Source organism: Oryctolagus cuniculus, chromosome 10, assembly GCF_051225735.1.
Source record: "Oryctolagus cuniculus isolate XC-2025 breed Fujian yellow rabbit chromosome 10, ASM5122573v1, whole genome shotgun sequence".
NCBI lineage: Eukaryota > Metazoa > Chordata > Mammalia > Lagomorpha > Leporidae > Oryctolagus > Oryctolagus cuniculus.
Window position 1 is genome coordinate 104,399,035 of NC_142876.1, and position 27,217 is coordinate 104,426,251.

The 27,217-nt window shown below is 50.1% G+C and overlaps 1 protein-coding gene across 3 annotated transcripts in view; it reads left to right on the forward strand.

Moving 5' to 3' along the window:
* The window catches only part of LARS2 (leucyl-tRNA synthetase 2, mitochondrial), a 283,596-nt gene that overhangs the window by 79,176 nt on the left and 177,203 nt on the right, over positions 1-27,217 (forward strand). Inside the window, exons 1-2 of one of the 3 annotated variants that reach the window (XM_051851691.3) lie at positions 10,922-11,012; positions 15,656-15,775. The exons of 1 other annotated variant lie outside the window; for it this stretch is intronic. The gene's annotated coding sequence lies outside the window, so the exon portion shown is untranslated. Of the gene's footprint in view, positions 1-10,921; positions 11,013-15,655; positions 15,776-27,217 lie in introns of those variants that run through there. One more of the 3 variants, XM_089305567.1, reaches the window with a different exon arrangement.

A 27,217-nucleotide genomic window follows, 5' to 3' on the forward strand; every position in this document is an offset into this window, starting at 1 on the left:
TCATCGGGAGCAGTAGGTGGGTCTTTATGCCCTTGGGAATTCTCAAGAGTGAGGATTTTTAAAGCCAAAAGGAATTCATCATAAACGACGAGGAAATGCATCACCTTCTTAATTTAAAATGCTATTTTTAAAAACATTAATACTTTTTTATTCTTCTTTCCCACAACTGAAATCTAGGTTTGCACAAGTGACCAGGTGGCTTTTTGATTTGAGCAGCATTTGCAACTGATCATAAAGTCAACGACGCATGTCCAGCAGAACTCCAGGTAGCCTGCAAACCTGCTTCAGGTTGTGAAGCTCATGGGCGGTGTTTCTTCTTTTGTTAAAAAAAAAAAAAAACCTAGGTATTTATTTTTTTCATCTACATGAAAGGCAGAGAGAGAGAGAGAGAGACCTTCCAAACTCTGGTTCACTCTCCAAATGCCCACAACAGTGGGGGTTGGAGGCCAGGGGCACAGAACTCTGTCTGGGTCTCCCTCGTGGCTGGCAGGAATCCAACCACCGGAACCGACACCTGCTGCTTCCCAGGCTGCAGGGAAGCAGGGGAGCCAGGACTCTAATCAGCCCTCGGATAAAGGACGCAGAGCAGCCTGAGGTGTGGATGTGCAGTGCACTCTCGGGGGGGGGGGCCCGGGGGGGCACGTTTTGAAGCCTCTGAAAGTCGCCCTCCATCTGCCTTCCCTCCCTGGCATCTCCCCATCAGCCTCGTCCTGTGTGCTGTGGCACAAAGGCTGGGCCCCAAAGCCCTGACGCTCTCCAGCCATTGGAGGGGGAGCAGGTGCAAGCATAGCCCTGCACGGGGTCCTGGGACTCCACTGGGGGTGCTCCCTCTGCGGCTCCCACTGCTGCGCCTTCTCCCAGGGCTCCTGCCCAGTGTTCCTCTCTTTTCTGCTGTCTTCTTCTTCCTCCTCGACAAGCGTATGTGAAAGAAAGGACTTTACATGGAAAGGGCTGGCGGCCCCCTTCCTTCTCAGAGGAGGGAGGATTTAGGGTTTTTGGATGCAAAAGCTTTGCCTTATAGAATCCAGGAAATGAGTAAACAGGAAAGACTAAAATTAGACTTGGATGAAGGGTGGATAGATATATGAAACTGAGGAAGCCGGTGGCCACGTTGATCTGTATAATAAGAAAAAGAGCCGAAGGATGAGAGAAGGAGAGGAGAAGGAGGTTGGCAAGGAGAGATGACGGGAGCGGAGGGAGGAGATGAGGGCAAGAAATACAAGGTATTTCAAGGAAAATGGAATTTTAAGTACAGGGTTATTTTGAAGCACAGTGGTTAACGATGCTTCTTGGGAGGCCTGCATCCCATATCAGAGGGCCTGGGTTTGAGTCCCAGCTCCTCTTCTAATTTCAGCTCCCTGCTAACGCTCACCCTGGAAGGCAGAAGGTGATGGCTCAAATAGTTGGGTCCCTGCCACCTACATGGGAGACCCAAATTGAGTTTATGGCTCCTGGCTTTGGTCTGGCCCAGCCCCTGAGTGCTACAGACATTTGGGGAGTAAACCATGGGTGGAAATACTCTCTCTCCCTCTCTCTCTCTCTCTGCCTTTCAAGTAAATAAAAATATGTAGATAGGTTTTTTATAGTTTATTTTAATGCAAAAAAAATTTTTTTGACAGGCAGAGTGGACAGAGAGAGAGACAGAGAGAAAGGTTTTCCTTTTGCCGTTGGTTCACCCTCCAATGGCCGCCGTGGCCGGTGTACCACGCTGATCCGAAGGCTCCTGCCTTCGTGCCAGGTGCTTCTCCTGGTCTCCCATGGGGTGCAGGGCCCAAGCACTTGGGCCATCCTCCACTGCACTCCTGGGCCACAGCAGAGAGCTGGACTGGAAGAGGGGCAACCGGGACAGAATCCGGTGCTCCGACTGGGACTAGAACCCGGTGTGCCGGCGCCGCAGGAGGAGGATTAACCTAGTGAGCCGCGGCGCCGGCCTCCACGGCCCTTTTGAAGACCCTTCTCCTGACCAAAGCTGTCAGCCACCCCCCTTTCCCAGCCACCTCTGCGTCTGCAGGTGCCCCTCCTCCTCTGTTAGTGTGTCACCCCAGGCCCCCGGATCTTCTCACTCCAACTGCAGGAAGCAGGGCTCAGCCCTTGCTGGGCAAGCTGCATCGCGATGTAAAAGCTCGCCCTGTTAACAGCGGGTCCCTGAAGTCCACTTAGGGAAGCTGGCCTGGGCAAATGCCAGGACGACCGGCTTGAGGGCAGAGCAGAGAGGTCACGAGCACGACCCAAAGGTGATGGTGGAAAGCGAGGCAGTAAAAGGAGTTTGTTGTGCTCCTGAGAGGAAGAGGGAGTAGGAAGGAGGTGAAGACTGGGGAAAGAAGCGGGGAGAGAAGGGGCGGGGGGTGCCAAGAGGGTGTGTCCTTGGGATGAAGGTGGCAGAAATGACCAAGCTGGGGGCCAAAGGGGATGTGTAGAATGAGGATGCCCAGGTGGGTTGGAAACTTCCTCCCCTCCCCACCACCGTCCCTCTCCCAACACACGCATACACACTCATGTGCATGCACACACACTCTCACATGTGCACACACACACCACGTTAGAGAAGGAACCACACTTAGTAATCCCATCCAGGCTTTTGGTCCGACACCAAGAGCCGAGCCTCGTGCCCGGTGAGTGCTTTGGCATAGAGGTGGGGCCTGGAGGCAAGGGCAGAGCCGAATTTTGTAGAACTGGAAGCTCACGCTCCCTTTTGCAAAAGTGTACAAAGCAACCCAGTCGTGTGAGTGCCTGTGGGGCCTTCCTCTAAGGGAGCAGCCCTGGAGTTTAGGCATAATGGGCTTCCCTAGAAACCTTCCTCTGTGCAGAGGGGACCACCGGAGAGCTTCAGAAACTTTGGAAGGGGCGTTGGACTTCCACTGATCTCGCTGCTACAGGCTGGAGAGCAACCACAAACAGCTGGGTTACGATCCCTCTCCTGATCTCAGAGACAAGGCATGGTCTCCGAGGAGGAGCAGCCCAGGGTGAAGGAGACGCTAAATGCAGTGGCAGTCTGACAGCCTGGAGTTTGTGCAGGGCTGGTAGAGAGGCTGGCCCCCGGCCTGACGGGGGAGCTGAGCCTGCTTTTTTTTTTTTTTTAATGGTTCTTAAAGTTGTATTAGACAATTGGGAGGAAGAGAGCCCCTGGCCTCTCTTCTCTGAGCACATGGTGAGATCTGTCCTCTGCTCTGATTAGCCTCATTTTGGAGATCAGAAAGAAGCTAATCAGAGGACCAGCTTTGCACAGCCACTCCAAGTGCAGTCCAGCGTTCAGCGTGATGAAGGGAGTCACCGGCGTGTGATCGTAAAGGAGTGTTCCAGAGTAATGAAGGCAGGAAGGTACCAGGCTCCATATCTAGGGGTGGGCGGTGGGTGGGAGAGGCCAGGAGAGACAGGGCCAGGGTCGGCCACCACTATCAGCTCCCACCTCTGCACGCCGGCCGAGTAGGACAGCCAGCCTCACTGCACCCCTACTGCATGTGCCGCAGAGTCGACACAACCCAGGGCACTCCAGTGCAGCACACAAACATGGCGACTTAACGCACATCGGTTTGCTGCGTGTCTTGGACACCAGAGATCCACCAGGAGCCTCAGTGGGCTCAAATCAGGGAGGCGGTAGGGAAGCTCCTATGGGGACTCTCAGGGAGAATTCCTCGTCTTGCCCTGCCCAGCTCCCAGAGGCTGCCCACGTGGCTTCGCTTATGGCGTTGAAGGCAGAAAGCCGAGGCCGGGCAGTCTTCCTCACTCTCCTGCCTTCCTCTTCCGCAAGCACGGAGGGACCCTTGTGATTACATTGGGCCCACCCAAACAATTTGGGATGGTCCTCTTATCTTAAAGCCAGCTGTGAAGCAACCACGGTTCCTCTTTGCCGTGTGATGTAACACATTGCCACATTCCAAGGCATGGGGGATTCAGGTATGCACGGCTTTGGGGTAGGTCATGCTACCATCGCCTCTTTTCCAAGTGAGGAAAAGGAGGCACAGAAGGGTTGTATGGCTTGCCCAAGGTCATGCAGCAGGTGAGCTGCGGAATTCTGATGTCAGACCCTATGCCTTTTTTTTTTTTTCAAAGATTTATTTTATTTATTTGAAAGACAGAGTTACAGAGAGAGGTAGAGACAGAAAGAGAGATCCTCCATCCACTGGTTCACTCCCCAGATGGCTACAGCATTCAGAGGTGGGCCGATCTGATGCCAGGAGCCAGGAGCTTCCTTCAGGTCTCCCACGTGGGTGCAGGAGCCCAAGGACTTGGGACATCTTCTACTGCTTTCCCAGGGCATAGCAGAGAGCTGGATAGGAAGTGGAGCAGCCGGGACTGGAACCAGTGCCCATATGGGATGCCGGTGCTTCAGGCCAAGGCTTTAACTCGCTGCACCACAGCGCCGGCCCCCACCCTCTACTTTTAACCTTTGAACTGTGCCACTTTCTCATGTTCCTTGTTCTTTCATTCAACACTTTAGAGAAGGCCTGTGTTGGTGGAAACAGAAGGATGTAGGTTGAGGTGACGGAAATAAAGGATCCACGAAAGACAATGCAATGGCAGGGAGCAGGGATTGCTGGTGGTGTGGACATGCAGGGGCAGGGGAGGCGCATTGCCCACACCAGAACAGAGCCAAGTGGGTGAGCTTCTCTCTGTGTTATATCACAAAAGATCTGGGATCAACTCCCAGCTCTGCTGCTGATTTCTGTGCAGTGACTGGAAGCCGCTTGCTTGAGTTCTGAACTTCCTGACCTGCAAAATGAAGATAACGATGGAAGCCACTTGCACGTTTGTTGTATGACTATGCATGAAAACAGCCGTGTGTGAAGCTCCAGCTGTGCCCAGAGACCGGCAATGGTCCATACATGCAGCTGTGACTCCCCCACCCCACCCTGCAAGGGAAGGGTAGCTCTCTCCCAGTGAGGATTCATGGAGGAATGGTGGCTGAGCTTTATCAGCTCCACGCAAGCAGTGACGGATCCTGGGTATCGCTGCATTAGGCCCCACGGGAAATGTGCCCACTATACCTGATTGCTTTTCATGAGTCAGAATCGATAGGCAGCAGTGGGTTGCAGCCTGCAGGAAATGGAAAAGGAGCAGGCAGGGGAAGGCTTTCTCCAGAGGGGCCCAGACCACCCCCTCCAACAAGGAGCTCTGCTTTCGTCTGGCACGTGTCATCCAAGTCAAACAACAGGGGAAGATGGCTGCCTGGCTACAGTAAAATTTAAACACACTATGGTCTCCTTTCCTTCCTTCCGCCTCCTTCTGCCCACTTTTCAGAAAAGGTTGGAAGAGAGGGATTGGTGAATTAAAACACCCATTGGAGTTAGATTCTTGGATTTCAAGCAACAGCGTCTGAGTAACTTCCATGAGAACTAGGACCTGGAGGAGGGGTGGTGTTGTGGCAGGGCAGGTTAGGCTGCCACTTGGGATGCCCGTATCTCGTGTTGGAGTGGCTGGGACCTTGCTGGTCTGCTCCTGGGAGGCAGCAGGCGATGGCTCTGGTGCCTGGCTCCTGGCTTTGGCCCGGTTGCAGCTGTTGATGGGTATTTGGGAAGTGAATCAGTGAATGGAAGGTCTCTCAATCATTCTCTCTTTCGGTGTCACTGAGGGACAATGGCTAACACAGAACTGAAGGTAAAGCTGAGCGTTGTGGTCTCAGGTTGAACGTGAGCAGGAACGCATGAAGAGCCTCGTTGGAGCAACAGTGCCCTAAAGTGGGGCCCTGCCAGCCTGCGCCCCTGCTGGGCAGCAGGTTCACTGTCTCCCTTCCTGGGAAGCAGAGATAGGCCAGCCTCACCTGGGACTCTTGCTGGGTCCTTGTCTCACAAGGCAGTGGAGGGAGCCTTGACCACTCTCCCTGCATCTCACAAGGACAAGGGTGGGGTTCCCCAAAGGGGAACCTGACAGTGAGAGCAGACAGCACAGGTGCGCGTCTCAGCCCTCGCCACACTTTACTACACTTGCAAATGCATCTTTCTGCTGTGGTCCCTCCCCCGGAACACTTGCTCTCAGCTAGCCCTTCTGTTTTCAATTCACAAATATTGTTTTTGTGGCTATTGCCATAAAAAAAAAGAAACAAGGAAAGCTCCCTGCTTCCCAGGGCTTATGAGAGGAACACCAATGGAGTTTGGTCAAGATGGGACCATGGCACGGGGCTTCTTGCTGAGTCGGGAGGCAAAGGAGCCTGTGCATGCCCCCACCCAACAAGGGGGTCCCAGAGGTTCAAGGCCCACTCCACATCACACAGCAATCTGAAGGCAGGACCTCATGGAGGGAGGGGCCTCTCTTCCCTGTGCAACAAGCCTTCGGGGATCATGGTGTCCATGGCCCCTGCTGGAGTGGTGACAGCGGCTGAAACCCAGCACTCTTGAACTTGAACTCCAGGGCAGCAGTCCCTCTGTTAATTTGGCTTGAGGTCTGCATATAGGAGAGCTGGCACCCTGCTGGGGCAGTGGGTGGGGCCAATGACAGCCATGAGTGTGTCTTAGGGATTACAGAAGGACAGAAGGAGAAAGAAGGGACCCTTCCAATCTCTGATCTTACTGAACAAGCAAATCCCTTGGTCTGATAAATCCGCCTTACCAAGGGATCAAAGGCAAGACTAAGTTCAGTAGATCCCCCTTCCTCCTGCCCCACCTTAAACAGCTGGATCCCATTTGAAAGGGTAGAGGTTTCAGAGACAAGTAAAATGAGCCTCCCTCTCGCATGAAGAATTTAGAAGGAGGCCGGGTATTTGGCACAGTGGTTAAGACACCGCTTGGGACGCCTGCAGCCCCCATCAGAGTGCTGGGTTTGAATCTGGCTCTGTCTCCATTTACAGCTTCCTGATAACGCACATCCTGGGAGGAAGCAGATGAAGGCTCAGCTCAAGTAATGGGGTCCCTGCCTCCCACGTGGGAGACCCAGGTTGAGTTCCTGGCTCCTGGCTTCAGGTCGACCCAGCCCAGGGTCATTGTAGGCATTTAGGGGAGTGAACCAGTGCATGAGAGGGCTAATCTCTCCCTCTCTCTCTCTCTCAACTCCCCTCCTTTCTCCCCTCTGCCTTTCAAATAATTAAAATTACAAATGTAGATTTGAAAAAAAAAAGAATTCAGTAGGGTGGCTCATCCCCATGCACGCCGACCCTGAGAGGGTGGGCTGTCTCAGGAGGGGGTGAGCAGGTTGCACGAGCAGGGGCTGCAGGGCTGGGAGTGCGTGAGGACTCCAGAAGTGCTAATGCCCAGTGACTTGTGAATCACATCCTTTGGTTTCAAGGAGCAATTAATCAAACTTGGCCCCGGGGTGAGCTTCCCAGCCCTGCCTTTCATCCCTGTGCTTAATTGCCTTGCTCTAGAGCAGGTGGAATCTAAGCCCTCATGCCTTGTTTTACTGTTACCCCTTTGGGCTGCCCTTGAGGCCCAGGTTCCTCCTCACTGGAGAAGCAAACCCAGACAAGACAGCCCAAGACCAACTGGCAAACCCAGAAGGCTAACAAACCGGAGACATCCTGCTGTTGCAGTATAAGCCCAGACATGCATCGCTTTAATATCATGTATGTTTCAGTTTATCTTTCCAATACATTTGGTCATCAGTTGGCGGGAATCTTCAAGACCAGGGTCCAGATATCGTCTTATCTGAGAGGCCAGCCTGTCCCCAGGAGCACAGAGCAGGCATGTAGTAGGCGTCCAGTAAATGCTTGTTGAATGAATGAATGACGTTCTCTCACTGCAGAGCTGATGCTGAGGAGGGGAGTGTATCATTACAGCCACTCCTCCCCTGTTCACTGAGACAGGCGCAGTAGGTACAACATGGAAAACAAAGGAAACAGTACGCCAGGCCACTGCCCTGGAGGGCTTGACCGTCATTTGGGATGTGATGTGATGGGTATGAATGTACATGGAAGTTACTGTGTTAATGGGAACAGAGCTCCATGGAGGGAGCTGGGACTGTGTGTCTGCAAGTGACTTCAGTCATTTATCAAAAATGTCTGAATTCTTGGGAAAGCTGGACCCGCCACTGAGTGCTGGCAGATGGGGGCTTCTGGGGTGAATGGAGAGGGATGCCCAGAGACAGAGAACATTTAGGTTTCAGACCTTAAATACATGGATGCAATAGTGTTTAATTATCCTCACCTTGAGGTAGAAATTTGACCAAAAATTAAGGATCAAGAATCTAATTTTAAGCCAATGAAACACTTTATAGAATCAACTTCCAGAGCTAAAGCCCAACTTGGAGATCATCTAACCCACCCCAAAGCCCCTTTATCTTTCCATTTTTTTCTAAGATTGATTTCATCTCTTTATCTTAAACAGAGAGAGTACTTCCATCCATCAGCTTACCCCCCAAAGATCGTAATAGCCAGGGCTGGGCCAGGCTAAAGCCAGGATCCTGGAACTCCATCCTGGTTTCCCACATGAACAGCGGGAGTCCAAGCAAGTGCACTAGCAGGGAGCTGGATCAGAAGCAGAGCACCTAGGGCTCAAACCATCCTTTCAATATGGGATGCCAGTGTTGCAAGCAGTGAGTGGTCCAACCCACTGCACCACAGCTCTGCCCCTCCATAGCCCCTTTATCACCAGGTGTGCAAACTGAAGCTCAGGTTGGCCTATGTGTGAGCTTCCATAAAAGAAAGCAAACCTGGGTCTGGTGTTGTCGTGCAGTGGGTTAAGCCACCACCTACAATACCAGCATCCCATATGAGCCCTGGTTGAAGTCCTGCCTGTTCCATTTCCAATCTAGCTCCCTGCTAACGAGCCTGGGAAAGCAGCAGCAGATGTCCAAGTTTCCCTTACTTTCTGAATTGCACACATTATTGCAGCCAGTGTGGGATCTGTGTGCTTATCAAACTGAGAGTGGGCACCTGACCCAGACTTCCTCCAAAGAGTCATGGCCCTGACCAATAAGGAAAGACCTGGAAACTGTACAGGGTGGAGGGCACTGAGGACACGTAATGACTGCCGTGGTGATGTGAGATGCTAACGACAGAAGGGCTGGGCGAGGGGCTGTGCCATAGGCGAGGTGATCCCAGCTCTGCCTTGGCTCAGGAAGTTGACTCCATGATGTCTTTCATTGGCTTAAAATCAAAGTTTCCACCCTTAATTCATGGCCAGATTTCTGCCTTAGTGTTAAGGTAATTAAGGTGTGCCATGTTTATAACTCTCCTATATTGGTATAGATCGCATTTTCTAAAAATGGCTGCCACGCTATGTCTGGTCCTCCATGCTCTTCCAAAAGGTAGCACAGGTGGAGTCTGTGTTCTCTTGGAGGGGGACTGGTTACCTACCTTCTCTATGCCTAGTAACATGGGGAGAAGTCCTCGTGCTGTTTTTATTATTTAATGTGATAATATATGCAAAGTGCGTATGCTTGGAAGTGCTGGGTGCCATTACTATTACAGGGCACAAGTTAAGAGCCTTTTTAGAACTGAAAGGACAGCAGAGAAACTTAATACTGAATCCTTGGATTTCCTGAAATCCCTCTGCTTTGGGGGAGCGTCCTTCTGGGGAGTGGGAGAACTGAGTTCGTAGGTGAGACCTGACGGAGATGGGATGCTTGTAGCACATTTGTTCAGGACAGGAGGAAATTTCCAAAGTCCAAGGAGATCGGGACTGGTAATGAAGTGGGGTTGAGCTGGAGCTGTACCTGGAAGGCCGGCTCAGGCACAGGTGAGCAGAAAGAGAGGGGTAGCACAGGTGAAGCCAGGGTACCACCAGGTAAGTTCTCAGGATCTGCCTGACCACAGGTGGGGAAGCTCCAGAAGATATAGTCAGAAGGGTTAATTGGGGCCAGGCCTTGACTGACCTTGAATTTCCATGAACGAAGACACTAGCTGAAGCGCCAAAAATCTTGGAGCCAAGACCAGCCATCCCCACTACGCCCTACCTAAATGCTTGACCCATAGAATCCCCAAGGGGAATAAACAGCTGGCATTCCGTGCCACTAAGCTTCAGGGTAATTTGGATGTGTTCGCTCAGGTTGCTATAGTAAAATAACACAGACAGTGGCTTAAAGTACAGAAATCTGTTTTCTCACAGGTCTGGAGGCTGAAAGTCCGAGATTAAGGTGTGGATTGATTTGATTCCTGGTGGGGGCTCTCCTCCTGGTCTGCAGACTGCCGCCTTCTCCCCGTGTCCTCCCATGGCCTTTCCTCTGTGCTCATATGGACAGAGTAAGCTCCCTGGGACCTCTTCTTACAAAGCCACGGATCTTATCATGAGGGCACCACGCTCATGAACCCATGCAACCCTAATCAACTCCCGAAGGCTGCATAGCTACATACCATCACGTTGGGGCATTAGGGCTTCAACGTAGAACTTCAACTTGGCAGTCAGTGGAGGTAGGGGGGGGATGCAACTCAGTCTATTGTGTTTGTTATGCAGCATCTGGTCACCAGAATATCCTCCTTCCAGAGCTTGGGTGCTGAGGACTGTGCAAGCCTTGATTTGCCAAAGGGGAGAGAGAGAGAGAGAGAGAGCAAGAGCGAGTGAGCGAGCGAGCTGGCCTGAGAAATAAGCTGGCTATGCAGGGGAGAATAGAAAGACAATCTCCTTGATGACAGCAGTCAGACCTCTGGATCACATTGCATTGCACCAAAGCTCCCCCTCAACTTTTCAGTTCCATGAGTCAATAAGTTCCTTTATTTTTTACATTTCCTAAGCCTACTTGATTTTGTTTATTTTTCCCAGCAAGTATAATAGGACAAAAGGATAACAAAGATTAAGAGGAGAGAAATGGGGGGTTGGGAACGGGACCACTCAGGTCCTATTTTCTACTTAAATGTAAGTGGCACATAGGGCGGACACTGCTGGTTGCCCGCTTAATGGCCACCCTGCCCCCTTCTCTCTTATTAATGGAACCTCAGTGTTTTGCAGGTGCCATCTTTACCCGATGACTCAGGGAAAAGTGACACAGAGTTAAACCCAGATTAGCTCTAATCACGGTGGTCTCATGCCCCTTACCAGTGATTGGCTCAGGAGAAAGCATGTGACCAGCTTCCTCCAATAAGATATGAGGGGAGGTCTGTGGGCAGAGTCCCTGGGAAAGCTTTCCTTCTCCCAACAAGGAGGCTGCAGGTGAGATGGGCCCCCTTGATGTCTGAACACCAAAGGTGCCACTCGGGGGAACGGTCAGCAGAGAAGGAACATGGGCCTCTGCTGACCGCAGTGGCCTGAGGCGCAGCCTCCTCTGTCTCTTGTTCTGTGAAAGGATGAGTTGGTTTGGAGCGTTCAGCAGCTCCTGGCGACACAGGAACGTAAGGGAGGCTGACTCAACCATCTCATTTCACTGTGGGAGGAACTACAGAGCGACCGCCCGGGGGACCTCTGGCTGTCCAGGTCGCACAGCTAACTAGCACCGGTGTGGGACAAGAGACTCGCCTCTGCTTTCCTGTCACATCGCTGCTTCTAGCAGCTCCTGGGTCATTGAACTTGCCCGCATCTCCAACCCTGTCCCTTCTGTAGTCAGCTCTGTCTACCGCTCATCTGATTGGAATCCAGCAAGCAGTGTTCTGCCTAATTAAGCAATTAGGAGCAGGAAGGCTGCACCTCGGGAGTCTACCTGTGATTTGGGATGAGCCTCTACAAAACCTTACTGGTTGTTATGGCAGATGCTGGGGGCTGCCAGGCCCCCTGGGAGCAGGGTCCTGCTGGGTCCCCATGGGGGCCGTGGCTGTGGCTGTTCATAGAAGGCAAAGTCTGCATTTGGATAAATCACTTCCGTGTGACTGTCAGATTCAGGTCACCTGGGCCAGGAGGGCTGTTGCTTTTTAGCTTCAGGGAAGAAAAAAGTCCTTTGGTGATGTCCTGTGACTGTGAACTTGGACAGAGCCTGACTCCTAGCAGTTAGTGAGCCAGTATAGTGAAGCCGGGGCCCGGCCCCATGGTCAAGGTCAGAAGATTCCCGGTAAGTGTGCTTGTCAGTGGGGGTAGGAAGGAGCCTGCAGGAAAATGTGTGGATTTTCCTCCTTTCCCTGCGTGCTCACTCGTGCACAAAGGAGTTCGCATTCGTGAGAACCGGCAGCAGCGGCGACAGGGATTGCTGTCGGGAAAACGTCAGCCTGGAAAATTCAGAGAGAAACTGTCTTGGGAAGAGACAGGATCCCATAGAAGCTATTTCTGTCTTGGACATTGGAGCTACTGCAGTTGTCCCCTAAGAGCCAGACTTTGAACTCAAACTCACAAGCAGTAATATTTCAGTGCCAAGGCAAACGCCTTTCCCTCAGAAGAACTCTTCCAAGAGGGTTGTGCTAATGCGAAAGGTGCCACTTATCACGTGCCCACCCCTCAATCAGACAGAGCAGCACTGGGCTGTGGGTAAAGGCAGCCCTAGCAGGTGGTCCCAAACTGGACTTGCCCTCGAAGATGGTGGAGGAGCTCCAGGCCCCCAGAAAGGACTCTGTGGCCGGGTCTGGAGGGGGGGAGGTCGTGCATCTTGGTGGCCCAGGGATCTCTTTCTCTGAGTGCCTCCATGTGGTGAGGGGTAAGTGTGCAGAGACACAGGAGCAGAGGATGGGAGTGGTCCTGTGTGCAGGTGTGGCCATGTGTGTGTGTGTATGCGCATGCGTCCTTGCATATAGGAGCCTGTTGGGGTTTGCGTATCCCTGAATGTGGGATATGACTGACAACTTGGAGAGACAGCCTTAACCAAGAGCTGAGAGTCCCACGACCAGAAATAGAATATGAGCTAGCCATAGAACTTTCTAGTAGCTACATTAGAAATAAGTGCACCCACAAAATTAATTTCAAAATTATACTTTGTTTTAAGCCAACATATTAGCCTGTCGTCATATCACCAGTATGAAAATACATAAATGAGATGTTTTGTATTCTTTTGTTTCCTTACTGAGTCTTGGGAGTCGCATGTGTGCAGCACGTGGAGAGGCACAGCTCAGTGTGGACCGGCCACGCCTCAAGCCACCCGCACTGTGTGGCTCTTGACTTCTGCACAGGACAGTGCATGTCTAGAGACTGAAATCTGCGTTCTCACTTTTTCTCTCCAGCACTGTGACCCTAGTAAAATCACTGGTCTGCTTTGAGCCCTAATGTCTGCACGTAGCATCATACAATGAGTAAAAGCCCACTGAGGGTGGTTGTTTCAGTTAGCACATTGCTGGCTCCCTAAGGGGCCAGATCAGCGCTGCCGGCGTGGCTGGTACAGGCAGAGCATGGGAGCCCATTCGCATGGGTTCCCCAGAGCTGGTTTTTCAGTATTTAGGGATTTTGCAAACCGGTGGTAAACCCTTGGTCTCTGGAAATTGGCTGTGGTGGGAGTACATTTACATCCTGGAAATTGGCAACCAAGTCAGCCACGTACCCCTCCACCCCACTTGTAGAGAGCCAATTGCTAGGCACTGTCTTGGACACCACGGAACTGGTACACGTTTGTGTGAGGCTGCTTGCCTGGTTGCCATTCCCTCCCTGGGGCCTCATCACCTCCCTTTGGTGCCTTTGTTCTGTGGCAGCCCCCTCCTCCCAAAGCACACTCTTCCACTCTGAGAGGCCCTCAGAAATGTCCCTGCTAGACCAAGCCTGCTATCTGGCTTCTGCAATGCCAGGGGTTTTTCACGGTCAGTTCCCAAATCAATGCGTGAGAGGCAAAACTAGCACCTCCCGGGGACTCTGGGAACATTGCTAGAAAATGCAGGCATCCAGGGGATTTCCAGATCTCTGCTTCTCTTCTTTTGACTACAGGTGACAGCCTCAAGTGTGTCCCTTGCTTCTTTTTTATTTAAGACTTATCTAGGGGCTGGTGGCTCACTTGGTTAATCCTCCGCCTGAGGCGCTGGCATCCCATATGGGCACTGGGTTCTATTCACGGTTGCTCTTCTTCCAGTCCAGCTCTCTGCTGTGGCCCAGGAGTGCAGTGGAGGATGGCCCAAGTGCTTGGGTGCCTGCACCCACATGGGAGACCAGGAGGAGGCACCTGGCTCCTGGCTTCGGATCGGTGTAGCTCCAGCTGTGGCGGCCGTTTGCGGGGGTGAACCAACGGAAGGAAGACCTTTCTCTCTGTCTCTCTCACTGTCTAACTCTATCTGTAAAGCAAGAAAAAAAAAAAAAGACTTATCTATTTATTTATTTATTTGAAAGACACAGAAAGAGGTTCACTCCCCAAATGATCACAACAGCCAGGGCTGGACCAGACTAAAGTCAGGACCCAGAAACTCCATCCAGGTCTCCCATGTGGGTGGCAGGGGCCCAGTTACTTGAACCATCACCTGCTGCCTCCTGGGTGCCTTAGCAGGAAGCTGGGCCAGGAGCAGAACAGCAGGAACTTGACTCCGCAATCCGATGTGGGTTGCCAGCAACACAAGTCGGCTTAACCTGCTGCACCACCACACTAGCCCCGTCCCTTGCATTTGAAACCAGCCCTGCCTATGGAGGCCAGTCTGGACATGGAGGGCACTGAGACTCCAGGCCTGCCCAAAGGGGACAGCCACGCCTCCCCTTCCCACCCTGCTCCTCACCTGCCTCCTGTGGTTCCTGTTCCCCTCTGGTCACCAAGATTTCTTTTCCTACGCAAATGATGTGATGCTGATTGTTCTTAACAGAAACCCACAGGTGGTCTTCCAGGGGAGTGCAGCTCCTCTCCCAGCCCTGACCTTGGCCACCTTTTAGGTGGGACGGGGAGATGTCAAAGGAGCTGACAAGCTTCTCTCGAAGAAGGGCCTCAGAGGTTCCCGGGATGTTTAACTACAACTATCTCTGTATTACTAATAGACTTTTAAAAGATTTTTTATTTATTTGACACGTAGAGTTACAGGCAGTGAGAGAGAGAGAGACAGAGAAGTCTTCCATCTGATGGTTCACTCCCCAATTTGCCGCAACAGCTGGAGCTGTGCCAATCCGAAGCCAGGAGCCAGGAGCTTCTTCCAGGTCTCCCACGTGGGTGCAGGGGCCCAAGGACTTGGGCCATCTTCTTCTGCTTTCCCAGGCCACAGCAGAGAACTGGATGGGAAGTAGAGCAGCTGGGACTCGAACCGGTGCCCATATGGGATGCTGGCACTTCAGGCCAGGGTGTTAACCCGTTGTGCCACGGCGACGGCCCCTTTTGTTGGAGTCTTTAGGTGAGTGAACCAGTAGATGGAAGATCTCTCCCCCACCCCCACCCCCGGCCCCGTAACTTTGACTTTCAAATAAACAAATCTTTTTTAAAAAAATATAAAATTTTGGGGCTGGTGCTGTGGCATAGTAGGTAAGGCTACCAACTGTGGCACTGGCATCCTGTATGGCTGCCAGCTTGAGTCTTGGCTGTTCCTCTCCCTATCCAGCTCCCTGCTAATAGCCTAGGAAAGCAGTGGAAAATGGCCCAAGTGCCTGGTCCCCTGCACCCACATGGGAGATCTGGAATAAGTTCCTGGCTCCTTGCTTTGGATCAGCCCAGCTCCAGCTGTTGCAGCCATTTGGGGAGTAAATCAGCAAATGGAAGATCTCTTTTTGTTTCTTCCTCTCCCTCTTTCTCTGGAACTCTACCTTTCAGATAAATAAATAAATATTTTTAAAAAGTAAAGCTTTGTTTAAGAAAAAGATTTGAATAGGGAAAAGGAAAAGCTAATCACAGTCACTGTCATCCTGTTGGCTCCTGCCTTGAAGACCCTGTCCCTTCAGACAGCTGGTGCTAACCTCAGGATGTTTGCCTTAGCCTGGTGTCCCCTGGAAGCAGAGACTGCCACAGAGGTTTCTGGACAAGCATTTTTACTGAGAAATGTGTTTCCATTCAGCAGGAAGGAAGGGTGAGAGAATGAAGCAGGCAAGGATGTGGTATGGACGCAGTCACAGCTGAGTGCAATTTGGCGCTGGACCTGGAGCCATCAGAGGAAGCCTTTGAAGACCTTCCGTAGGTAGGGAGAGGAAAAAAAAAAAAAGCATTTTTCCCATTGTCTTCTAGCCCTCATTGGCCAAAGCCTTTCCCCACAGGGTGTTAACTCCCAACGCTCCTGAGGGGCTGCCCCTGCCCGGGTGCTAGGTGGGTTTCCTCCATGTCCCCAGCAGTGGCATCAACAGGAAGCCCCAGATGAGAGGCAAAAAGCATGGAGCATATACATCGAATCGCACCTGTCGGGAGCTAGAACTGATCTAGAACTGGTCACCCAGCGATAGCTAAACTAGAGGATGGGGGAGCCAAGAGGACCTGAAGAGGTGTCCAACACGGTCATCATTATAGAGGTGTAATTTTATCCCTGCTTTTCCCATTGAACACCATATACTTTCATATTGATCAATAGTTTTCACAATTTTTTAAAGATTTATTTGAAAGAAAGAGTGATGGAAAGAGGAAAAGGAAGATGGAGAGGGAGAGAGGGAGAAGGAGGGAGGGAGAGGAAAGGAGGGAGGGAGGGAGGGAGAGAGAGAGAGAGAGAGATCTTTGTTCTCCGGTTCACTCCCCAAATGGTGGCAACAGCCAGGTCTGGACTAGGCTGAAACCAGGAGCCTAGAACTCCATCTGGGTCCCCTCACAGACCCCAAGCACTTGGGCCATCATCTGTTGGCTCCCCAGGCATATTAACAGAAAGCCAGATGGGAAGCAGAGTACCGGAACTTGAACCAGCACTATAATATGGGATTTTTGCATGGCAAGCAGCTGCTTACCAAATGTGCTACAATACTGAACCCCAGTTCTCATAATTTTTAATGGCTGGTTGTTAATTTCCTAAGTAGATGGAGAGAAGCATATTTCAACTGATTTGTACATACTGTGTTATTTGCACATCAGTGACAAGTCAGCCCGTGAGATGACCTGTGGCTTGGAGGGAAGTGCCATACTCCTCTAAGTGGGTGGTGAGAGCCTGTTGATCTCCTTACTACACACTTCTTCCCCTCTTTCAGATTCCTTTGCAAAGCACTGATAATTGGCAGTTAGGAGGAAAAAAAGCCTTTCTGATTTCAGGATTATAAATAAAAATCACTCCCTTTTCTTTGTCCCCATTTTGTAGGATTTTTAGATAACTCTATATAAAGACAGATTAGGACTCTACTTTCTCTGCACTCAAACATTCAACATGTATTTATTGAGTACTTGCATAAGCCAAGTGTGGCACTAGACACTGGGAACCCAGAGATAAAAGACCATCTCTGAGCTTAGGAGATGTAGACATGTAAGCAATCAAACATGACCATGACCGTGCTGTGATAGAAGAAGGGAAGAAAGGGTATGACCTTCATATTCCCTCATCAATTGTATTAGTTATTTACTGCTGTGTAATAAATTACCCCAACACTTAGCTACGTAAAAACAGTGGATCTTATTTCTCACAGTGTTGCTGGGTTTTGGGGAGGTGGTTCTGGCTTGGGGTTTCTCACGATGTTGAGTCACAGCACCAGCCAGGGGCTGCAGTCATTGGAAAGCTTGACTGGGACTCCAGGTCCTGCTCCCCAAATGGCCCCCTCACGCGGCTGTTAGGAGCAGACTTGAGTTTCTCACCGTGTAGACGTGGGTAATTTGTGCCCCTGTGATACCTGTGATATGGAGGTTGACTTCCAGCGCAAGTTATCCTCGGGAAGAAGATTGAAGCCATGATATCTTTTATGATCTGGCTTCAGAGATCATACACCATCACTTCCACGAGCCCTACAGGATCCCATATAGGAAGGAATTCGCCCAGGAGGTGAATACCAGGAAGTGGAGATCACCAAGGGCCACCTTGGTTCACTGGTTTTCTTAACTGCTATTTATTAAACTTCTGTCAGGAGCCTGGCACTCTGCTTGGGACTGGGAATACCAACATACTTTTGAGTAATTGAGTTCAGGAACCAAGTCTTTGCTCAGATTTGGATTTCCAATGCCTAGAATACAGGACGTCTCCACGAATGCTTATTTGTTTGTCACAGCAAGGAAAATGTAGTGGTTAGGAACTGGGTCTCAGGAGCTGTACTGCTTATGTTCAAATCCTGTATCCTGCTTCTGGTCCTGATGCTTTTCTCATAAATGTTTAGCCAGAATTTGCTAATATTGCTTAAGAACTGAGAATCCTAGTGGAAACATCCTTAGTTTTTCCATAATTGTCCTTTTACTAGTTCAGGATCCACTCTGGGGTCCACACTGCATCTAGTTGTCATGTCTCCTTAGCCTCCTTCATCCTGGGACAGCTCCTCAGCCTTACCTTGTCTTTTCTGACCTGGTCACGTCCAAAAAAGACTGCTCAGGTATTTTGGAGAATGTCCCTCAACTCGGGTTGGTCTGAGGATTTCTCATGATGAGATTGAAGTCATGCATTTTGGACAAGAATACAACTGTAGTGACGTTGTGAGCCATATCAGGGAAGTGTGATATCAGCTTGTCTTACCACTGATGAGGTTGACTTTAATGACTTGGCTAAGGTGGGATCTACTCAGTTTCTGTTTTTACTTTTTAATTAGTAAGTACCTTGTGGGAATATACTTTGACTATGAAAATATGCTATTTCTTAGCATTCTTTTGCCCACTAATTTTGGCATCTGCTACAGTGTGAATAAGATTTGTCCCTCCAGGCTCAGGTAGTTTAATCCATAAAGTCTCATCCTAATGGTGTGGAGAGAGTGGAAACTTAATGCAGCCATGATGTAAGAAAGTGACTGGATGATATTAGGTCATTAGGTTAGAGCCCCCATGATAGGAATCCTGGTGGCTTGATAAGGAGAAGGACAGAGCCCTCATGGGGATATATACAGGCTTCTACCATGATGAGAGGCAGCCAAAGATGCCCCTCACCAGAGCCTGCACAGTGCTGCTTGGACCTTGCACTTCCAGAACTGTGAGCCAAAAGAAACATCTTCCCTTATAAAGTATCCTGCTTCAAATATTTCATTTTAGCTAAAAGGGGAGGGGGGACTAATACAGCATCCACTGATGATACTTTCTGACAGTAGTCACTACTGTGCTGTTTGCCTAACGCTGGTTTCCTGTTTCCATCATGCCTTCTATATTTTTAAAATATTTAGTTAGGATGGGGGCCGGCGCTGTGGCTCACTTGGTTAATCCTCCACCTGAGGCGCTGGCATCCCATATGGGCGCCGGTTGCTAGTCCCGGTTGCTCCTCTTCCAGTCCAGCTCTCTGCTGTGGCCCAGGAAGGCAGTGGAGGATGGCCCAAGTGCTTGGGCCCTGCACCCGCATGGGAGACCAGGAGAGGCACCTGGCTCCTGGCTTCGGATCGGCGCAGCGCCGGCTGTGGCGGTCATTTTGGGGGTGAACCAACGGAAGGAAGACCTTTCTCTCTGTGTCTCTCTCTCTCTCACTGTCTATAACTCTACCTGTCAAAGAAAAAAAAAATTTAGTTAGGAAACTGACACACAAAGAGAGCTCCCATCTGCTGTCTCACTCCTCAAATGCCTGCAATGGTTCAGCAAGACCAAAGCTAGGAGCCGGATTTCAATCCAGATCACCCATGTGGGTAGCAGGAACCCAATTACGTGAGCCATCACCACTGCCTCCCAACGCCCATATCAGTAGGATACTGGAATCAGGAAGCAGAGCCAGGTATTGAACCCACGTCCTAGAATATGGTATGTGAGCATCCTAACTATTGTCTTAGGTACTAGGCTAAATGCCTGCCCCCTACCTTTTAAAAATCGGGTTTTAAATTTAATTTTTTTAAATCATGATCATTATTCTTTTTTAATATTTATTTATTTATTTGAAAGTCAGAGTTACACAGAGAGAGGAGAGGCAGAGAGAGAGAGAGAGAGAGAGAGAAAGGTCTTCCATCTGATGGTTCACTCCTCAGATGGCTGCAATGGCCAGAGCTGTGCCGATCTGAAGCCAGGAGCCAGGAGCTCCCTCTGGGTCTCCCACGTGGGTGCAGGGGCTCAATGGGCTTGGGCCATCTTTCACTGCTTTCCCAAGCCATAGCAGAGAGCTGGATCAGAAGTGGAGCAGCCGGGACTAGAACCAGCACCCAATGGGATGCTGGCACTTCAAGCCAGGGCGTTCACCCGCTGTGCCACAGCACCAGCCCCTAAGTTTAATTTTTAATTGGAATTCTATTGTAAAGAAGAGCTGACTCTCCTAATTTTTATTCAAGAGTGTATTTATATCAATATTGACTCATGAATATTTATTTTATTCTATGAGTTATAATCCATTACTATCATTAATCATTGCTCAAATTATCTCAGATGTGACCACTGAAAACTCTCAAGTTACTTCTTTTATGTATAGAGGTATTTTTAAAATATCTTCTTTTTATTATAAAAATAATAAATTCTTGATCACACAGTACATGGGAGCCCTCTGTAATATTTTTGCAACTGCCCATAGATCTTAAAAATAAAGTTAAAAAGTATATGAATATTTGCTTATTGTAAAATAAAAGAAATTCAGGATATACAGAAATATGAAAAGCTCATCTCAGCTCCTGGACAGAATTTCTCTCTGTATTCTAGTGTTCTTCTCTCCTGATTTTTTTCTTATTATTTTTAATGGTGTCATGCCTTCATTGTGGCAACTCTGAGCAGCAACCCTCGGGTTTTGTAATGGAGAGGAAGCAGGCCATAAGAACAGGGATTAATAAAGCCATTAATGTCACCAGCCCTGATTCCAAGTCAGGACCCCATTCGCTCAGGCCTCCTGTGCACGGCCTTTCCCAAACACGGGAGCCACGTGCGGGAGGGTGGCGTGGGCGGAACAGCTGCAGAACTGACAGGAGTTAGGTCAGTTAGCAGGCCCTGAAAGAGGTGCACAGGCCAGACCAACTTTGCAGAGGGAGGCAGGGAGTGGGAAGATACTAGTAGAGGAAGAAAAACAGAAAATGTCCAGTTTTTACGTTCTCACTGCCAGGCAACGGAGGGTAGCTGAGAACCCAGTGGGTGTTTGACCAAATAGGGTCTGGTTTCCGTGAAACGTGGACATCCCGCCTCTACTCTGGTTGCCCTGACAACCTCCTCTTGCTGGTGTTGACACTGTAGCGAGAAAGAAGGAAAAATGGACAAATAAAGAAAACAGTAACTGGAGGTGGAACCAGCTGTGGTCTGGCTTGTTTCATCTTAGGGGAAGGTCTGGGGAGGAGCCCAAGGGGCCGTGGACCCTGGGCCTGTGGCTGCAGACACAGACATGAGGCCAGGAGGGAGAGCTGGGGTGTCCTGGTTGAGGGTCAGCCCGAGTCTGCCTGCCATAGATGCCGAGTCATCTCGGAAAATCTGGGCCAGCAGTCAATGTAAATTCCATCTCAGCAGTTGTATAGCCTCCTCATCTCACCTGTTCTCTGAATTCATCAGGACTGCTTCGAAGGAGACCCCAGAAGCCCCGGTTGGGAAATGGCCGTCACTCATGCCTGTAGTTGGACTCCAGGTCACCCCCTCAGCCTGGGACTCCCCTCTCTTCGTTTCCGTCATCAGGAAGGCAGGACCCTCAGAGAAGGGAGTGGAAGCAGAACTGGGGGTCAAAGCAGGTGCCTTTTCTCTTCTCTTTCCAGGTGGGATTTAAAAAAAATTTATTTATTCATTTGAAAGTCAGAGTTACACAGAGAGAGGAGAGGCAGAGAAAGAGAAAGAGGTTTTCTTTCTTCCTTCCTTCCTTCCTTCCTTCCTTCCTTCCTTCCTTCCTTCCTTCCTTCCTTCCTTCCTTTCTTGACAAGCAGAGTGGACAGTGAGAGAGAGAGAGACAGAGAGAAAGGTCTTCCTTTGCTGTTGGTTCACCCTCCAGTGGCCGCCTCGGCTGGCGCACCGCGCTGATCCGATGGCAGGAGCCAGGTACTTATCCTGGTCTCCCATGGGGCGTGGGACCCAAGCACTTGGGCCATCCTCCACTGCACTCCCTGGCCATAGCAGAGAGCTGGCCTGGAAGAGGGGCAACCGGGACAGAATCCGGTGCCCTGACCGGGACTAGAACCTGGTGTGCCGGCGCCGCAAGGCGGAGGATTAGCCTATTGAGCCATGGCGCCGGCCAAGAGGTTTTCCATCCAGTGGTTCACTCCCCAACTGGCCGCAACAGCCAGAGCTGTGCCGATCCAAAGCCAGGAGCCAGGAGCTTCTTCTGAGTCTCCCACATGGATGCAGGGGCCCAAGGACGTGGGCCATCTTCTACTGCTTTCCCAGGCCATAGCAGAGAGCTGGATCAGAAGTGGAGCAGCCGGGACTTGAACCAGCATTCATATAGGATGTGGTGCTTCAGGCCAGGGTGTTAACCCCCTGAGCCACAACGCCAGCCCCTCCGGTGGGATATTAAGTCACTTGGCCAAGGTCACAAAACCAAGAAGTAGTCAGAATTCAAACCCGGGTCTGATCAGTTCAGAGTACTTTTTTGGGAATTATTTCACTCTGAGACAGAGCAGTCCTCAAACTAGCTTGCCTTAGAATCCCTTGGGGACTTGGTGGGCCCCACACCCAGAATTTTTGATTTGGTAGCTTGGGGGTTTGGTTGGAGAATTTGCATTTCTAACAACTTTCCAGAAGGTATTGATTCTGCTGGTCCACACTCTGAGAACCACACACACACACACACACACACACACTCATAAAGCAAGTCATTTAAGCCCTGGGCCTCAAGTATATTTTTTGTAAAATTGAGGAGTGGAGTTAGATTGGTTGTCTTCCATTGTGTTTGGAGAACTACATTTTTTTCAGAGGTGCCTTCCCCATGGGGCAGAGATAGGAAGTTTGGGGGAGTTCAGGTCCCCCATCCTGACCGCGTGCAACATCACTCCCTTGGAGCTTTTTATATATTGGGGTTCCATGTGAAATTTTATTGGAAAGGAGGCTTTTACTTTAAACAGAGAGCTAAGAATGACAAGCTACTGAGCTACAAGATGTGGGAATGTCGTTTGTTCCTGTTGTCTATTGCTATGGTGCCCAAAACAACAGAAAATTTAATAGATCCTATCATTTAGGGGGTTAGGCATTGGGGCAGGGCTCCCTGGGGCAGGTCCACTCCTCATGGTGCTGACCAAGGTTATTCGGTGGTGTCCAGGCTGGTCTGGTGCCTCGTTGGGTGTGACTGAATGGCTGGGCTCGGCTGTGACTGTTGGCTGGAACCTCTCTAAATGACCTTTGCAGCATGGTAGTCTCCGGGTTGGACTCATGGTGTCTCCAGCCCAGGACAGGCATTCCAAAAGACACCAATCTCTTAATACCTGGGCCTGGGGGCTGCCAGAGTCAGCTTGCTCCCTTCTATTTGTCAACACAGCCAACAGAGTTCCTCCCCAGATCCAAAGGGGCACGGCCTAGACCCCACCTTGCAATGGAACATTTTGTGGCCATCCTTGAATGCATCCGAGTGGCCTCAACAGCTCCTGGGCCTTTTTTAGATGACGAGATCCTGGTCCCCAAGCCTGATGTGACAAAGGGTTGAGCATTAGCGAGGGGGAGGGGGCAGAGGAAGTTGAGTGTATTTTGCATGTGGAAGAACTGTAAATCATTTGAAGCCAGGGGGAGGGGATTTTAATATGTCATAGAATGACTGCCTTTGAAGTCCACTGTCCTTGTTGGATCAAGCCCAGGCAGCCCCATGAAGAAACTCACCTACAGAGCAACTGGGCTCCCTATCTCTACCCCAACAGGCCAGTGGGGCTCCCAGCCCTAGAAGCACTAACTGGCCAGCCATGTGAGTGAGCCACTGGCAAGACCCAGCTCCTCCAGGCCAGCTGAGCTTCTTAGCGTGCAGTGTGTGGAGTGACAGGACACATGGTAGGGAACTCTGTGTTAACGTGGCTGCACCACGGTGTCCAGATATTTGGTCAAACATCATTCTGGATGTTTCTGTCAAGGTATTTTTGTTTGTTTGTGACTCACATTTAAATCAGTGGACTGTAAATAAAGCAAGTTACCTCTATGATATACATGGGCCTTGCCCGACCAGTTGGAGGCGTTAGTAGTGAAAGAAGAGAGAATTCTCGCACACCACCTTTGAACTTGAACTGCAACTCTTCCTCGGGTCTCTGGCTTGCCGGCTTGCTCTGAAAACTGTGGGACTGTGGACTTACCAGGCCTTTATGATCGTATGAGCCAATTCCTTAAAATCAACCAATCCTCAGTTCTCTTTTCTGGAAGAGCCTGACTAATACTGGTAGCTAGGGCAGCATTGCCCAGAGCCAACTCCACGGAACACTAGTTTTTGATGAAATGCTAGTAAGTCTTCAGCTATTTTTTTAAAATGTTTCCAGGATTAATTATGTTTGAAGGAAGCCTTTGTCAGTGGATGCCTGCAAGGTCTTTGTCCTGCAGAGTCTCTCCTAACCCAGGTCTCTTTGCAGCACATCTGGTGCCTTGGAGAAGGCTGTGCTGGCTTAGTGTGAGTTTCTTGACATTGAAACTTGATTCTGTTTTGAAAGTGGCTCACCCTGGTTGGTTTCCGTGTTTCTGAGGGTCTCCTTTATAGGAGAAATGAGGAAAGTGATGCCTGCTTTGTCCTCTGTTCCCAGAACAGCCCTGTAGCCCATAAACGAAGATTCCCTGGCTGAGAGCTGGTTCTTGCTGCAGCCTCCCCCAGCCTCCGGGGCTGGGACCTTCTGTGGGGGATTCTGGGCACTTGATTTGATTCTAGAGTTAACTAATGAACTATTTACACACTCTGCTGGCACTGAATGTTAAGGAGGCACTAACACATTATTGGTGCAATTTCAATGCAATTCTTGGAGACTTTGCGTGCATAGGGCCATCGCCTCTGCCCCTTCCTGCCAGCGCAAGGGAGGCGAGGCAGTGGACATGTCTCAGCCAGTTCCTCCTCTTCGTGACCATCGAGGCCACAGGACTCCAGACACTGCTTTTTAATGTTTTTAAGATTTATTTATTTGAAAGTCAGAGTTACACAGAGAGAGGAGAGGCAGAGAGAGAGAACGAGAGAGGTCTTCCATCCGATGGTTTACTCCTCAATTGGCTGCAATGGCTGGAGCTGTGCCAATCCGAAGCCAGGAGCCAGGAGCTTCTTCCAGGTCTCCCATGCGGGTGCAGGGGCCCAAGGACTTGGGCCATCTTCCACTGCTTTCCCAGGCCATAGCAGAGCACTGGCTCCGAAGTGGAGCTGCTATGTCTCGAACTGGCGCCCATATGGGATGTCGGAACTTCAATCCAGGATGTTAACCTGCTGCACTACAGCGCCTGCCCCAGAATGTTAACCCACTGCACCACAGCGCCTGCCCCAGACACTGCTTTTATGGCTGCAAGCTACCCATCTTCCTGGGATGCTTTGCTGTCATAGAAGCAAGATGGCACTAAATCACCTCCTCCAGGATGCCTTCCTGATGGGTCCCTACTCCACATGACCTCCGCTGCACCTGCTGGCTGACAGAAGTGTCCCTCCCCAGTGTCCCTCAGTGCCAGTGTTGCCATCATCACAGATTGGGGCACTCAGTTATCTGTTTCTGTCCCTGAGCCCCTGAGAGAGTGCGTCCAGTGTCTTTACTCTCTTAGTCCCCAGCACTGAAGAGAGTAGTTGGTACTGCATGGCATGTTCTGATACTGTTGGATGGGTTGAATTGAATTGTTCACATGTGGTTAGTTCCATTTAGGGGGAAATGCAGTTATTTTAATTGGGATTAGCCTTGCCTTTGGATCTATTAAGCAAATTTAGTATGAAAACAAGATCCCGGTGGAGAGATATTTAAGCATTGTTTAAAAAATTCTCTTCCAAGCACTTAGGCAGCCTCTGTTTAATGAACAATTGACTAATTTCAAATGGCTTAAATGTATCAGGGTACTCCTAAAAGTTCATGAAGAATGAAATGAAAAGATGAGTTTATTTTGGTGCCAAATAATTTGAAATGCGTATGTAGCTTTTTCACATGTAGCACGCATTTTCCATGAACCTTTACCTGCTGAGCCACAATACTGGCCCCCTCCATGAACCTTTAAAAAGGCCTTTTGCCGGCGCCGCGGCTCGCTTGGCTAATCCTCCGCCTGTGGCACCAGCACCCCGGGTTCTAGTGCCAGTTGGGGCGCTGGATTCTGTCCCGGTTGCTCCTCTTCCAGGCCAGCTTTCTGCTGTGGCCCGGGGTGGGGAGGAGCTGTGGAGGATGGCCCAAGTGCTTGGGCCCTGCACCCACATGAGAGACCAGGAGAAGCACCTGGCTCCTGGCTTCGGATCAGCGCAATGCGCCGGCCGCAGCGGCCATTGGAGGGTGAACCAACGGCAAAAGGAAGACCTTTCTCTCTCTCTCACTGTCCACTCTGCCTGTCCAAAAAAAAAAAAAAAAAAACAAAAACTGTTCTGTGGTGGACCAAGGATCAGGAAGCACAACCATTGACTTCACTAATTTGTGGACTCCTGGGAAGACAGGATACATGTACATAATTCAAGGGCTAATTAGCACTACAAGAATATAAGAGATGCTAAAAGGTCGTATAATTCAATGCAAAATTAAAAGCAGAAATGAAGGAGCTACAGAGTCTTATTAAAATTGTAGCTATCTTCCACAGATGGGAAGATACATGTAAGACATTTGAAAATAAATGTGCATTACTTATAGCCTGTTCTTAGACTAACAATAATAAACTCTGACTATCTTTAGGTCAAATGTAACCCAATATTGTTTTATAAACTCTGTATTTCTTCAAATAGGATTATCTTTTTCTAAAAGCAATCACAAAGCCTAAGAAGATTTGAAGCAATGGAAGGGATTTTTTCCCCTGTAATGAATAGATTAAAAGCTTAATCCCAAGGTCTGTCTCTGTCCAAGTACATGAGTGAGTTTTTCATATATTCTCAAAACTGTGAGGCATTTGAGAACAGATGAAACCCAATGAAATAGATGACGTTCAGCAGCCCAGGGGGGATAGCCCAGAATAGGTCATTTTGGTATCAGCCTCCTAGGAAAAAAACTGATTTGACTCCAGGACCCTTAAGGCCTACACTGCTTTGTAGAAACTTCCAGAACATCCATTACCGTTCCTCCCCCCTCCTCATCTTCCTCTTCTTCTTCTAAAGATTTATTTGTGGGGCCAGCGCTGTGGCGTACCGGGTGAAGCCACTACCTGCAGTGCCAGCATCCCACATGAGTGCTGGTTCAAGTCCCAGCTGCTCCACTTCCAATCCAGCTCTCTGCTATGGCCTGGGAAAGCAGTAGAAGATGGCCCAAGTCCTTGGGCCCCTGCACCCATGTAGGAGACTCAGAAGAAGCTCCTGGCTTCTGGCTCCTGGTTTTGGATTAGCACAGCTCCAGCTGTTGGGACCAACTGGGGAGTGAACCGATGGATGGAAGACCTCTCTCTCCTTCTCTCTCTGTGTAACTGACTTTCAAATAAATAAATAAATATATATATACATATATTTGAAAGTTTTATTTGTTTATTTTGGAAGTCAGAGTTACAGAGAGAGAGAGAGAGGTAAGGATCTTCCAACCGCTGGTTCATGCCCCAAATGGCTGCAACAGCCAGGACT